The 14,260-nt window shown below is 45.4% G+C and overlaps 1 long non-coding RNA gene across 1 annotated transcript; it reads right to left on the bottom strand.

Annotated features, from left to right (window-relative positions):
- Positions 1-1,286: 1,286 nt before the first annotated feature.
- On the bottom strand, positions 1,287-1,779 carry LOC144766751 (uncharacterized). The gene is made up of 3 exons (XR_013597908.1): positions 1,755-1,779; positions 1,594-1,654; positions 1,287-1,499 (listed from the first exon to the last, which is right to left on the bottom strand). It is a non-coding gene; the product is annotated as an uncharacterized LOC144766751 (long non-coding RNA).
- Between the last annotated feature and the right edge of the window lie 12,481 nt (positions 1,780-14,260).

Raw genomic sequence — 14,260 nt, 5'->3', positions numbered from 1 at the left:
GAAACCACGTTCCTCTTCGGCCGTCTAGACACTTGGACTTCGCTGGACTTCGCATGGAACCGAGACTGCATCAAGGAAGGCCCCTGCTGCTCCTGGTCTCCCTGTGCTGCAATTCTTCTTCATTGTCTGTGTCTGTACTTGTTCCAAGATCTTCAACAAGCCTTTGGGAAAAAGGACACCCAAAGTAATCTCCCTTGAAGAGAAGAAGTCACTCCCTGCATCTGTAGGCACTGCAACAAAGCTGTCTGTTGCTCCTGACGTCCATCGGACTTTGAATGGCTCAGCAACACAAGTGATGGTTCTGCAACTCCGACGTCCATCAGACTTCGAATGGCTCAGCAACACAAGTGATGGTTCTGCAACTCCCTCGAGGCCAGCCCTGCCCTCTCTGCAAATTTGAGGCCAGTATCCCTCGTCGGAACACCTGGGATGGAACCACTGTGCACAGCATTGACTTGCCATTTGCCAAGGCTTATTGGCTCTGCACTCCTGAGATCTTCGGGCTACAAGAAGCTCCAGCCTCCAGCATCTCTTCCTGCCAAGATCAACATCATCTCCACATCCTCCGCACCAAGGGCCTTCTTCTTTGGTGAGCTGCTCAAGGTCCTCTTGCGACTCCTGTGCCTTTGGCCTGTGGGTCCTCTCAAGATTCTTCTCCTAATTCCGTGGGCCCTCCTGCGTGCTCAGGCCAGCTCTGGCTCTCCTGCACTTGGTGAGTCCCTTGGACCCTGCTGGTCCCTACATTGCTCCTTGATCATTTTCCACATCTATGGCTGCTGCCTAGGCTTTTTGGTGCTCCTGCTGGACACACTAACCCCTGGTTCTCAACTTCTGACACGGGACAGCTCATGAATAGCTCTTTGTCTTCCTCAGCATCACCTGGTCCTCACAGCTGCAGCAACAAGGTGTCCGTCATCACTCTTGCATCTTCTGTTTTCTGTGGGTATTGCTCTTCCGTGCCTCCTGGTCACCTCTGAGTGGCATAGACCCTGTCCCCTCTGCTCGCAGGTTCTTCTCTTCAAGAATCCACCCTTGGATTCCACTGGACTCCTGCACAGTCTTCGCCAGCTAATAGTAATTGGGGTTGTGAGGAGCATTCCGGTTTAAATGAAAGTTTTTAAATTCCTCCAATGGTGCACTGATTAATCAGGAGAGTCACTCCTGGGCAGTAAAATGAATGGTAATGGTGAGTTTTAGCCCACCTAATCATGCACTGTTCACTTGGTGCTCCGCACCTTGAAAAATAAATAAAATGTTTAAACAAGCTCTTTTTTGGTTGATTTTTGCAATTATTCATGCATTTATTATACTCCGCTTTTCTGTTTTTTGCTTATGTTATTTTCAGTTTTCATAACATTTGCTTTAAACATTTGCCAATACATTTGCATCAAAACTTATATACATGGCATTATTTTACAGACAGTTGTAGATAAGCACACATTTGTGAATAGGCCCAATGCATTTCGGCACCCAAAGTTGTGCCTTCGTCAGGGGCAATGCTGCAAGAAATGAAAAGATATTCAATGTAAGGGTGGAATGTAATTTATATGGTTGATCATGAGGGTGTGCAGTTATATTAGAGCAATAGCGTACCTGGTGTCAATTGAGTTGTTATAGTTGATATGCTTGGATGATAAGCTGTGTGCCTGAAGCGCTGTGTAAATAAACGACAAAGAAATGATGGAATAATACTGGGGGCTGATATTGTCGTAGTTTTAACGTCCGCTAAACCTTTAACAATGATTACAACATACCTGCTTGTCTTGCTCTTGTTAAGCTGTAACGACAAGCGTGTGTTTAATGAGAATTAAGGTCATAAGTTTGAAACAACAATACCGTGTTTCAGTGAAATAAAGTACCCTACCTTGTCTTCGTAAACTGGAATTCTTAATCTATAAGGGCGGAAAGGTTATGACGCCATTACTAACTTATAAGTCATAAACGGCTCAAGTCTCACGTTCTGTTGTGCCTGAACGTTAAATACCTGTCTTGCGAAGAAACTCGATCGTCATGGAAAACGCCGCTGCTCGTTGCGTGTTTACTCGACTGGGTCTCGGGAGTAAAGTTCATGTAAACTCAAGCACCACGTTACGTGTGGGTGGTGTGGAAACGAAAAACGGACTCACTATGTGAAGATCCCTGGGTGCAATGGTTATTGTGCGCGCCATCTTGGGATTGTAATCGTACTGATAAAAACAGCTTAATCCCATTGCATGATCCTGATGGGGCATGTGGTAGTCGCCCATACGTGAATAAAATAATATGTCAAGACGTTATTAAGGGCACTCGGTGTTGGTACCAATAGCCAGATAATTAAACTTTGGAGATATAGGTGTTTTATTATTCAGAAAAATGTAAACACACGCATGTATTCATTTCTCATGGAGATCGGGCGGAAGGCTAGTGAAATGGATCAGTTAATGTGTGTTCATATGCAGTGTCGTAGATACACAATAGTTTCAAAGAAACGTGTTCACAGTAGTTGTCAAAAAACTAATTAATCGTAAATCACCTAAACCTATGAATAGAATACATGTTCACTAATACAATTAGTAAAAGACTACATTTACATCGCTGTAAGAGGTATTATGTATGGACCGTTTAACGTTTGAAATATCAGAACTCCTGGTTAAACATGTCTAACACTAGTGTGGACTCTTGTGAACAATGTTATTAGATTACATCCATTAGGGTGAACATTATCGAATGGACATACCATCCCTATGTGCTTATTGTGCTATTACCTATAGGGTTGTTAGTTGAATGCAAACGTAGTGCTGATATTAAATCATGAATCCTATAGGAAGCAAGCCAGATCATATTTGTCATTAAGACCTGTTGGTGTCAGGGTTTTTAAGTACTTAATCCAGAATAAATCTCGCTGCAATAACCTTTGATGGTTATCTATGTCACATTGGATTTGTACGTGTTCAATGATGAAAAATCTCAGTTGAGCAATAGTATGACGTGCTTCTCTCCAGTGTGTTACCAGTGGTGAAGTCATGTTATCATTACGGATACGACTTTTATGCTCCGTGATCCTTACTTTTATTTTGCGTTCCGTCTTCCCTATGTACATCTTGCCGCATGGACATTTGATGGCGTATACCACATTTTTGGTGTTACAATCACTTGAGTGTTTTAGGTTGATGGGTTTGCCCGTGGTGGGGTGTCTGCACGTATTCCCGGTGATTACATTGTTGCAATTGGTGCAGTTTAAACATCTAGTAGTGCCATTGTAGTTGGTTGGTTCTGTGGGTTGTTGTTTCCGTTTAAGTCTTTCCCTTAAATTTGGACCACGCGTATATGCATGTAGCGGTAGATCTTTGAAGATTCCATGAAAATCAGGTTCCGTGGATAAAAGTTCCCATCTTTTATTCACTATTTTTTTGATCCTGGTGGACAGGGTTGTATATTTGGTGACAAATACCATCCTATTCTGGGATGTTTTTGGTCGTGGTTTTAACAAGTCCAATCTATTCATTCCTTCTACTCTGACCATTTGTGCTGCTAGTTCATCTGGTGCATATCCTCTTTCTTGGTATTTTTGTGCCTGATGCTCCAGTGTGGTTAAACAAGTTTGTTCATTTGAACAGATACGTTTGATCCGGATGAACTGGGATACTGGTAGGTTCCTGATGAGATTTTTCGGGTGAAAACTTGTGTATTCAAGTGCACTGTTGCGGTCTGTGGACTTTGTGTACAACGATGTTTCGAATCCATTGACTGTTTTAGTGGTTCTCACATCCAAGTAGTCGATGGTGTCCTTGCTTATTTTGTGAGTGAATTGAATCCTAGTGTCCACTTGATTTAATTGATGAATTAATTGTTCAAGTGATGCTGGAGTGTCCATCAGGATTCAAGCAAGTCGGGCCGAGGAGGCTGAAATGCCAGAAACCGGTCCCCGGTAGCTTGTCTCCTTTCTGGTGAAGAATTGGCTTGGTAGTTTGGTCTGCCCTGTTCCCATGATGCACTGGGCCAGGGACAGACTAATTTGCATATAGCCAGGTTCTGAGCTGGGATGGGGCAGTGTGATAAATAACGGTGATGGATCAAGCCCTGATCTTTGGACTGGGTAAGAGTGGTCTGCTTAATTCAGACACTCTGTTCATCACCACCCCCTTTTCTGTATCGTTTTTGGCCACTATAGGTGTGGCAGGGTATACTCAGACATGAGTCCCTTTCTCACTGCTCCATCAGGATTCAAGCAAGCCGGGCCGAAGAGGCTGAAATGCCAGAAACCGGTCCCCGGTAGCTTGTCTCCTTTCTGGTGAAGAATTGGCTTGGTAGTTTGGTCTGCCCTGTTCCCATGATGCACTGGGCCAGGGACAGACTAATTTGCATATAGCCAGGTTCTGAGCTGGGATGGGGCAGTGAGATAAATAACGGTGATGGATCAAGCCCTGATCTTTGGACTGGGTAAGAGTGGTCTGCTTAATTCAGACACTCTGTTCATCACCACCCCCTTTTCTGTTTCGTTTTTGGCCACTATAGGTGTGGCAGGGTATACTCAGACATGAGTCCCTTTCTCACTGCTCCATCAGGATTCAAGCAAGCCGGGCCGAAGAGGCTGAAATGCCAGAAACCGGTCCCCGGTAGCTTGTCTCCTTTCTGGTGAAGAATTGGCTTGGTAGTTTGGTCTGCCCTGTTCCCATGATGCACTGGGCCAGGGACAGACTAATTTGCATATAGCCAGGTTCTGAGCTGGGATGGGGCAGTGAGATAAATAACGGTGATGGATCAAGCCCTGATCTTTGGACTGGGTAAGAGTGGTCTGCTTAATTCAGACACTCTGTTCATCACCACCCCCTTTTCTGTATCGTTTTTGGCCACTATAGGTGTGGCAGGGTATACTCAGACATGAGTCCCTTTCTCACTGCTCCATCAGGATTCAAGCAAGCCGGGCCGAAGAGGCTGAAATGCCAGAAACCGGTCCCCGGTAGCTTGTCTCCTTTCTGGTGAAGAATTGGCTTGGTAGTTTGGTCTGCCCTGTTCCCATGATGCACTGGGCCAGGGACAGACTAATTTGCATATAGCCAGGTTCTGAGCTGGGATGGGGCAGTGAGATAAATAACGGTGATGGATCAAGCCCTGATCTTTGGACTGGGTAAGAGTGGTCTGCTTAATTCAGACACTCTGTTCATCACCACCCCCTTTTCTGTATCGTTTTTGGCCACTATAGGTGTGGCAGGGTATACTCAGACATGAGTCCCTTTCTCACTGCTCCATCAGGATTCAAGCAAGCCGGGCCGAAGAGGCTGAAATGCCAGAAACCGGTCCCCGGTAGCTTGTCTCCTTTCTGGTGAAGAATTGGCTTGGTAGTTTGGTCTGCCCTGTTCCCATGATGCACTGGGCCAGGGACAGACTAATTTGCATATAGCCAGGTTCTGAGCTGGGATGGGGCAGTGAGATAAATAACGGTGATGGATCAAGCCCTGATCTTTGGACTGGGTAAGAGTGGTCTGCTTAATTCAGACACTCTGTTCATCACCACCCCCTTTTCTGTATCGTTTTTGGCCACTATAGGTGTGGCAGGGTATACTCAGACATGAGTCCCTTTCTCACTGCTCCATCAGGATTCAAGCAAGCCGGGCCGAAGAGGCTGAAATGCCAGAAACCGGTCCCCGGTAGCTTGTCTCCTTTCTGGTGAAGAATTGGCTTGGTAGTTTGGTCTGCCCTGTTCCCATGATGCACTGGGCCAGGGACAGACTAATTTGCATATAGCCAGGTTCTGAGCTGGGATGGGGCAGTGAGATAAATAACGGTGATGGATCAAGCCCTGATCTTTGGACTGGGTAAGAGTGGTCTGCTTAATTCAGACACTCTGTTCATCACCACCCCCTTTTCTGTATCGTTTTTGGCCACTATAGGTGTGGCAGGGTATACTCAGACATGAGTCCCTTTCTCACTGCTCCATCAGGATTCAAGCAAGCCGGGCCGAAGAGGCTGAAATGCCAGAAACCGGTCCCCGGTAGCTTGTCTCCTTTCTGGTGAAGAATTGGCTTGGTAGTTTGGTCTGCCCTGTTCCCATGATGCACTGGGCCAGGGACAGACTAATTTGCATATAGCCAGGTTCTGAGCTGGGATGGGGCAGTGAGATAAATAACGGTGATGGATCAAGCCCTGATCTTTGGACTGGGTAAGAGTGGTCTGCTTAATTCAGACACTCTGTTCATCACCACCCCCTTTTCTGTATCTTTTTTGGCCACTATAGGTGTGGCAGGGTATACTCAGACATGAGTCCCTTTCTCACTGCTCCATCAGGATTCAAGCAAGCCGGGCCGAAGAGGCTGAAATGCCAGAAACCTGGTCCCCGGTAGCTTGTCTCCTTTCTGGTGAAGAATTGGCTTGGTAGTTTGGTCTGCCCTGTTCCCATGATGCACTGGGCCAGGGACAGACTAATTTGCATATAGCCAGGTTCTGAGCTGGGATGGGGCAGTGAGATAAATAACGGTGATGGATCAAGCCCTGATCTTTGGACTGGGTAAGAGTGGTCTGCTTAATTCAGACACTCTGTTCATCACCACCCCCTTTTCTGTATCGTTTTTGGCCACTATAGGTGTGGCAGGGTATACTCAGACATGAGTCCCTTTCTCACTGCTTCATCAGGATTCAAGCAAGCCGGGCCGAAGAGGCTGAAATGCCAGAAACCGGTCCCCGGTAGCTTGTCTCCTTTCTGGTGAAGAATTGGCTTGGTAGTTTGGTCTGCCCTGTTCCCATGATGCACTGGGCCAGGGACAGACTAATTTGCATATAGCCAGGTTCTGAGCTGGGATGGGGCAGTGAGATAAATAACGGTGATGGATCAAGCCCTGATCTTTGGACTGGGTAAGAGTGGTCTGCTTAATTCAGACACTCTGTTCATCACCACCCCCTTTTCTGTATCGTTTTTGGCCACTATAGGTGTGGCAGGGTATACTCAGACATGAGTCCCTTTCTCACTGCTCCATCAGGATTCAAGCAAGCCGGGCCGAAGAGGCTGAAATGCCAGAAACCGGTCCCCGGTAGCTTGTCTCCTTTCTGGTGAAGAATTGGCTTGGTAGTTTGGTCTGCCCTGTTCCCATGATGCACTGGGCCAGGGACAGACTAATTTGCATATAGCCAGGTTCTGAGCTGGGATGGGGCAGTGAGATAAATAACGGTGATGGATCAAGCCCTGATCTTTGGACTGGGTAAGAGTGGTCTGCTTAATTCAGACACTCTGTTCATCACCACCCCCTTTTCTGTATCGTTTTTGGCCACTATAGGTGTGGCAGGGTATACTCAGACATGAGTCCCTTTCTCACTGCTCCATCAGGATTCAAGCAAGCCGGGCCGAAGAGGCTGAAATGCCAGAAACCGGTCCCCGGTAGCTTGTCTCCTTTCTGGTGAAGAATTGGCTTGGTAGTTTGGTCTGCCCTGTTCCCATGATGCACTGGGCCAGGGACAGACTAATTTGCATATAGCCAGGTTCTGAGCTGGGATGGGGCAGTGAGATAAATAACGGTGATGGATCAAGCCCTGATCTTTGGACTGGGTAAGAGTGGTCTGCTTAATTCAGACACTCTGTTCATCACCACCCCCTTTTCTGTATCGTTTTTGGCCACTATAGGTGTGGCAGGGTATACTCAGACATGAGTCCCTTTCTCACTGCTCCATCAGGATTCAAGCAAGCCGGGCCGAAGAGGCTGAAATGCCAGAAACCTGGTCCCCGGTAGCTTGTCTCCTTTCTGGTGAAGAATTGGCTTGGTAGTTTGGTCTGCCCTGTTCCCATGATGCACTGGGCCAGGGACAGACTAATTTGCATATAGCCAGGTTCTGAGCTGGGATGGGGCAGTGAGATAAATAACGGTGATGGATCAAGCCCTGATCTTTGGACTGGGTAAGAGTGGTCTGCTTAATTCAGACACTCTGTTCATCACCACCCCCTTTTCTGTATCGTTTTTGGCCACTATAGGTGTGGCAGGGTATACTCAGACATGAGTCCCTTTCTCACTGCTTCATCAGGATTCAAGCAAGCCGGGCCGAAGAGGCTGAAATGCCAGAAACCGGTCCCCGGTAGCTTGTCTCCTTTCTGGTGAAGAATTGGCTTGGTAGTTTGGTCTGCCCTGTTCCCATGATGCACTGGGCCAGGGACAGACTAATTTGCATATAGCCAGGTTCTGAGCTGGGATGGGGCAGTGAGATAAATAACGGTGATGGATCAAGCCCTGATCTTTGGACTGGGTAAGAGTGGTCTGCTTAATTCAGACACTCTGTTCATCACCACCCCCTTTTCTGTATCGTTTTTGGCCACTATAGGTGTGGCAGGGTATACTCAGACATGAGTCCCTTTCTCACTGCTCCATCAGGATTCAAGCAAGCCGGGCCGAAGAGGCTGAAATGCCAGAAACCGGTCCCCGGTAGCTTGTCTCCTTTCTGGTGAAGAATTGGCTTGGTAGTTTGGTCTGCCCTGTTCCCATGATGCACTGGGCCAGGGACAGACTAATTTGCATATAGCCAGGTTCTGAGCTGGGATGGGGCAGTGAGATAAATAACGGTGATGGATCAAGCCCTGATCTTTGGACTGGGTAAGAGTGGTCTGCTTAATTCAGACACTCTGTTCATCACCACCCCCTTTTCTGTATCGTTTTTGGCCACTATAGGTGTGGCAGGGTATACTCAGACATGAGTCCCTTTCTCACTGCTCCATCAGGATTCAAGCAAGCCGGGCCGAAGAGGCTGAAATGCCAGAAACCGGTCCCCGGTAGCTTGTCTCCTTTCTGGTGAAGAATTGGCTTGGTAGTTTGGTCTGCCCTGTTCCCATGATGCACTGGGCCAGGGACAGACTAATTTGCATATAGCCAGGTTCTGAGCTGGGATGGGGCAGTGAGATAAATAACGGTGATGGATCAAGCCCTGATCTTTGGACTGGGTAAGAGTGGTCTGCTTAATTCAGACACTCTGTTCATCACCACCCCCTTTTCTGTATCGTTTTTGGCCACTATAGGTGTGGCAGGGTATACTCAGACATGAGTCCCTTTCTCACTGCTCCATCAGGATTCAAGCAAGCCGGGCCGAAGAGGCTGAAATGCCAGAAACCGGTCCCCGGTAGCTTGTCTCCTTTCTGGTGAAGAATTGGCTTGGTAGTTTGGTCTGCCCTGTTCCCATGATGCACTGGGCCAGGGACAGACTAATTTGCATATAGCCAGGTTCTGAGCTGGGATGGGGCAGTGAGATAAATAACGGTGATGGATCAAGCCCTGACCTTTGGACTGGGTAAGAGTGGTCTGCTTAATTCAGACACTCTGTTCATCACCACCCCCTTTTCTGTATCGTTTTTGGCCACTATAGGTGTGGCAGGGTATACTCAGACATGAGTCCCTTTCTCACTGCTCCATCAGGATTCAAGCAAGCCGGGCCGAAGAGGCTGAAATGCCAGAAACCGGTCCCCGGTAGCTTGTCTCCTTTCTGGTGAAGAATTGGCTTGGTAGTTTGATCTGCCCTGTTCCCATGATGCACTGGGCCAGGGACAGACTAATTTGCATATAGCCAGGTTCTGAGCTGGGATGGGGCAGTGAGATAAATAACGGTGATGGATCAAGCCCTGATCTTTGGACTGGGTAAGAGTGGTCTGCTTAATTCAGACACTCTGTTCATCACCACCCCCTTTTCTGTATCGTTTTTGGCCACTATAGGTGTGGCAGGGTATACTCAGACATGAGTCCCTTTCTCACTGCTCCATCAGGATTCAAGCAAGCCGGGCCGAAGAGGCTGAAATGCCAGAAACCGGTCCCCGGTAGCTTGTCTCCTTTCTGGTGAAGAATTGGCTTGGTAGTTTGGTCTGCCCTGTTCCCATGATGCACTGGGCCAGGGACAGACTAATTTGCATATAGCCAGGTTCTGAGCTGGGATGGGGCAGTGAGATAAATAACGGTGATGGATCAAGCCCTGATCTTTGGACTGGGTAAGAGTGGTCTGCTTAATTCAGACACTCTGTTCATCACCACCCCCTTTTCTGTATCGTTTTTGGCCACTATAGGTGTGGCAGGGTATACTCAGACATGAGTCCCTTTCTCACTGCTCCATCAGGATTCAAGCAAGCCGGGCCGAAGAGGCTGAAATGCCAGAAACCGGTCCCCGGTAGCTTGTCTCCTTTCTGGTGAAGAATTGGCTTGGTAGTTTGGTCTGCCCTGTTCCCATGATGCACTGGGCCAGGGACAGACTAATTTGCATATAGCCAGGTTCTGAGCTGGGATGGGGCAGTGAGATAAATAACGGTGATGGATCAAGCCCTGATCTTTGGACTGGGTAAGAGTGGTCTGCTTAATTCAGACACTCTGTTCATCACCACCCCCTTTTCAGTGTCGTCCCAGCATTCAAGCAACCACTAGCAGAGACCCGGCTTTTTTGTTACAGGCCCAAACTCAAGGACAACCACCAACGCTTCAAGCAGAAACACCAGTAACAAAAGGAAAACAAGGCAAGGAAACGGCCGGAAAAGAATTGAGGAGCGGACGAACTGTAGTTTGATCATCAATATATCATCAGTGACACTAACAAAAGTACAAACGAAAGTATTAAACAAAGGCCTAACATTTGTACCCACAGTGGCAACTAATGAATTAGAGACTGAAGGTGCGTTCTTTAGATTCATGCGTACATTAAAACTCAGACATTACTTTGAGAATGTGGTGGAACCTACAGAACTGAGTGAACATACCACAGAGAGAACATTCAAACCAAAAAGCGTGTTCCAAGCACCAGTATCTCATAAAATGCTAGATACATTTGAGGCAATGGTCAAAAAAGACCTACAAGCATTAACCTACAAAAGAACTCACCACAACAATTTAACCAAAGCAGAATTAAACACCATCAACAACTTGGCAAACAATGCAACAATCACGATACAACCGGCAGATAAGTGCGGCGCCCTTGTCCTTATGGATACAACGTTTTATGAACGTAAAATCAATGAACATGTGGCCGATCAAGATGTTTACTTCAAACTATCAGGGGACCCAACCACAACATTACAACTAATGTTAAACACCATTCTACAAACAGCCAAAGAGAATGAGTGGATAGATCAGCAAACAGTGATGTACCTTACACAAAAAAATCCCAGACGACCTACTCTGTATATGATCCCGAAAATTCACAAACACCCCACAAATCCACCGTTCAGACTGATAGTGTCAGGCTGTGGGTCAATTTTTGACCCCCTAGGCAAATATATTGACCACCATCTACAAAAATTTGTTCAACAATGGGGATCCTACATACGGGATACAACAGATTTTTTAAACAAATTGAAGTGGATAGAGGAAGGATATCAAGAGCATTGGATTATGTGCACCATAGACGTGGTGGCACTTTACACCTCTATACCTCACCAAGCTGGATTAGAAGCGACAGAATGGGCACTGCTCAAAATGGAAGACTTACCTACTACCCAAAAAAAAATTTTATTACAGCTTTTGAAATTTTGTCCACACAACAGCCATTTCTTATGGAAGGAAGAGTTTTACGCGCAATTGAATGGAACAGCCATGGGTTTTGCAGGGGCTCCTGCGTACGCAAACACATTTATGGCCCAGTACGAAGCAGACAACCTCACGTCATCTATTGCATGGAGTCATGTGAAAATGTACAGTCGATTTATTGACGATATTTTTTTAATTTGGGACGACACTCCAGCATCACTTGAACAAGTAATTCATCAAATAAATCAAGTGGACACTAGGATTCAATTCACTCACAAAATAAGCAAGGACACCATCGACTACTTGGATGTGAGAACCACTAAAACAGTCAATGGATTCGAAACATCGTTGTACACAAAGTCCACAGACCGCAACAGTGCACTTGAATACACAAGTTTTCACCCGAAAAATCTCATCAGGAACCTACCAGTATCCCAGTTCATCCGGATCAAACGTATCTGTTCAAATGAACAAACTTGTTTAACCACACTGGAGCATCAGGCACAAAAATACCAAGAAAGAGGATATGCACCAGATGAACTAGCAGCACAAATGGTCAGAGTAAAAGGAATGAATAGATTGGACTTGTTAAAACCACGACCAAAAACATCCCAGAATAGGATGGTATTTGTCACCAAATACACAACCCTGTCCACCAGGATCAAACAAATAGTGAATAAAAGATGGGAACTTTTATCCACGGAACCTGATTTTCATGGAATCTTCAAAGATCTACCGCTACATGCATATACGCGTGGTCCAAATTTAAGGGAAAGACTTAAACGGAAACAACAACCCACAGAACCAACCAACTACAATGGCACTACTAGATGTTTAAACTGCACCAATTGCAACAATGTAATCACCGGGAATACGTGCAGACACCCCACCACGGGCAAACCCATCAACCTGAAACACTCAAGTGATTGTAACACCAAAAATGTGGTATACGCCATCAAATGTCCATGCGGCAAGATGTACATAGGGAAGACGGAACGCAAAATAAAAGTAAGGATCACGGAGCATAAAAGTCGTATCCGTAATGATAACATGACTTCATCACTGGTAACACACTGGAGAGAAGCACGTCATACTATTGCTCAACTGAGATTTTTCATCATTGAACACGTACAAATCCAATGTGACATAGATAACCATCAAAGGTTATTGCAGCGAGAATTATTCTGGATTAAGTACTTAAAAACCCTGACACCAACAGGTCTTAATGACAAATATGATCTGGCTTGCTTCCTATAGGATTCATGATTTAATATCAGCACTACGTTTGCATTCAACTAACAACCCTATAGGTAACAGCACAATAAGCACATAGGGATGGTATGTCCATTCGATAATGTTCACCCTAATGGATGTAATCTAATAACATTGTTCACAAGAGTCCACACTAGTGTTAGACATGTTTAACCAGGAGTTCTGATATTTCAAACGTTAAACGGTCCATACATAATACCTCTTACAGCGATGTAAATGTAGTCTTTTACTAATTGTATTAGTGAACATGTATTCTATTCATAGGTTTAGGTGATTTACGATTAATTAGTTTTTTGACAACTACTGTGAACACGTTTCTTTGAAACTATTGTGTATCTACGACACTGCACATGAACACACATTAACTGATCCATTTCACTAGCCTTCCGCCCCGATCTCCATGAGAAATGAATACATGCGTGTGTTTACATTTTTCTGAATAATAAAACACCTATATCTCCAAAGTTTAATTATCTGGCTATTGGTACCAACACCGAGTGCCCTTAATAACGTCTTGACATATTATTTTATTCACGTATGGGCGACTACCACATGCCCCATCAGGATCATGCAATGGGATTAAGCTGTTTTTATCAGTACGATTACAATCCCAAAATGGCGCGCACAATAACCATTGCACCCAGGGATCTTCACATAGTGAGTCCGTTTTTCGTTTCCACACCACCCACACGTAACGTGGTGCTTGAGTTTACATGAACTTTACTCCCGAGACCCAGTCGAGTAAACACGCAACGAGCAGCGGCGTTTTCCATGACGATCGAGTTTCTTCGCAAGACAGGTATTTAACGTTCAGGCACAACAGAACGTGAGACTTGAGCCGTTTATGACTTATAAGTTAGTAATGGCGTCATAACCTTTCCGCCCTTATAGATTAAGAATTCCAGTTTACGAAGACAAGGTAGGGTACTTTATTTCACTGAAACACGGTATTGTTGTTTCAAACTTATGACCTTAATTCTCATTAAACACACGCTTGTCGTTACAGCTTAACAAGAGGAAGACAAGCAGGTATGTTGTAATCATTGTTAAAGGTTTAGCGGACGTTAAAACTACGACAATATCAGCCCCCAGTATTATTCCATCATTTCTTTGTCGTTTATTTACACAGCGCTTCAGGCACACAGCTTATCATCAAAGCATATCAACTATAACAACTCAATTGACACCAGGTACGCTATTGCTCTAATATAACTGCACACCCTCATGATCAACCATATAAATTACATTCCACCCTTACATTGAATATCTTTTCATTTCTTGCAGCATTGCCCCTGACGAAGGCACAACTTTGGGTGCCGAAATGCATTGGGCCTATTCACAAATGTGTGCTTATCTACAACTGTCTGTAAAATAATGCCATGTATATAAGTTTTGATGCAAATGTATTGACAAATGTTTAAAGCAAATGTTATGAAAACTGAAAATAACATAAGCAAAAAACAGAAAAGCGGAGTATAGTAAATGCATGAATAATTGCAAAAATCAACCAAAAAAGAGCTTGTTTAAACATTTTATTTATT

Source organism: Lissotriton helveticus, chromosome 7, assembly GCF_964261635.1.
Source record: "Lissotriton helveticus chromosome 7, aLisHel1.1, whole genome shotgun sequence".
NCBI lineage: Eukaryota > Metazoa > Chordata > Amphibia > Caudata > Salamandridae > Lissotriton > Lissotriton helveticus.
This window is presented reverse-complemented; position numbering and strand designations above follow the sequence as displayed.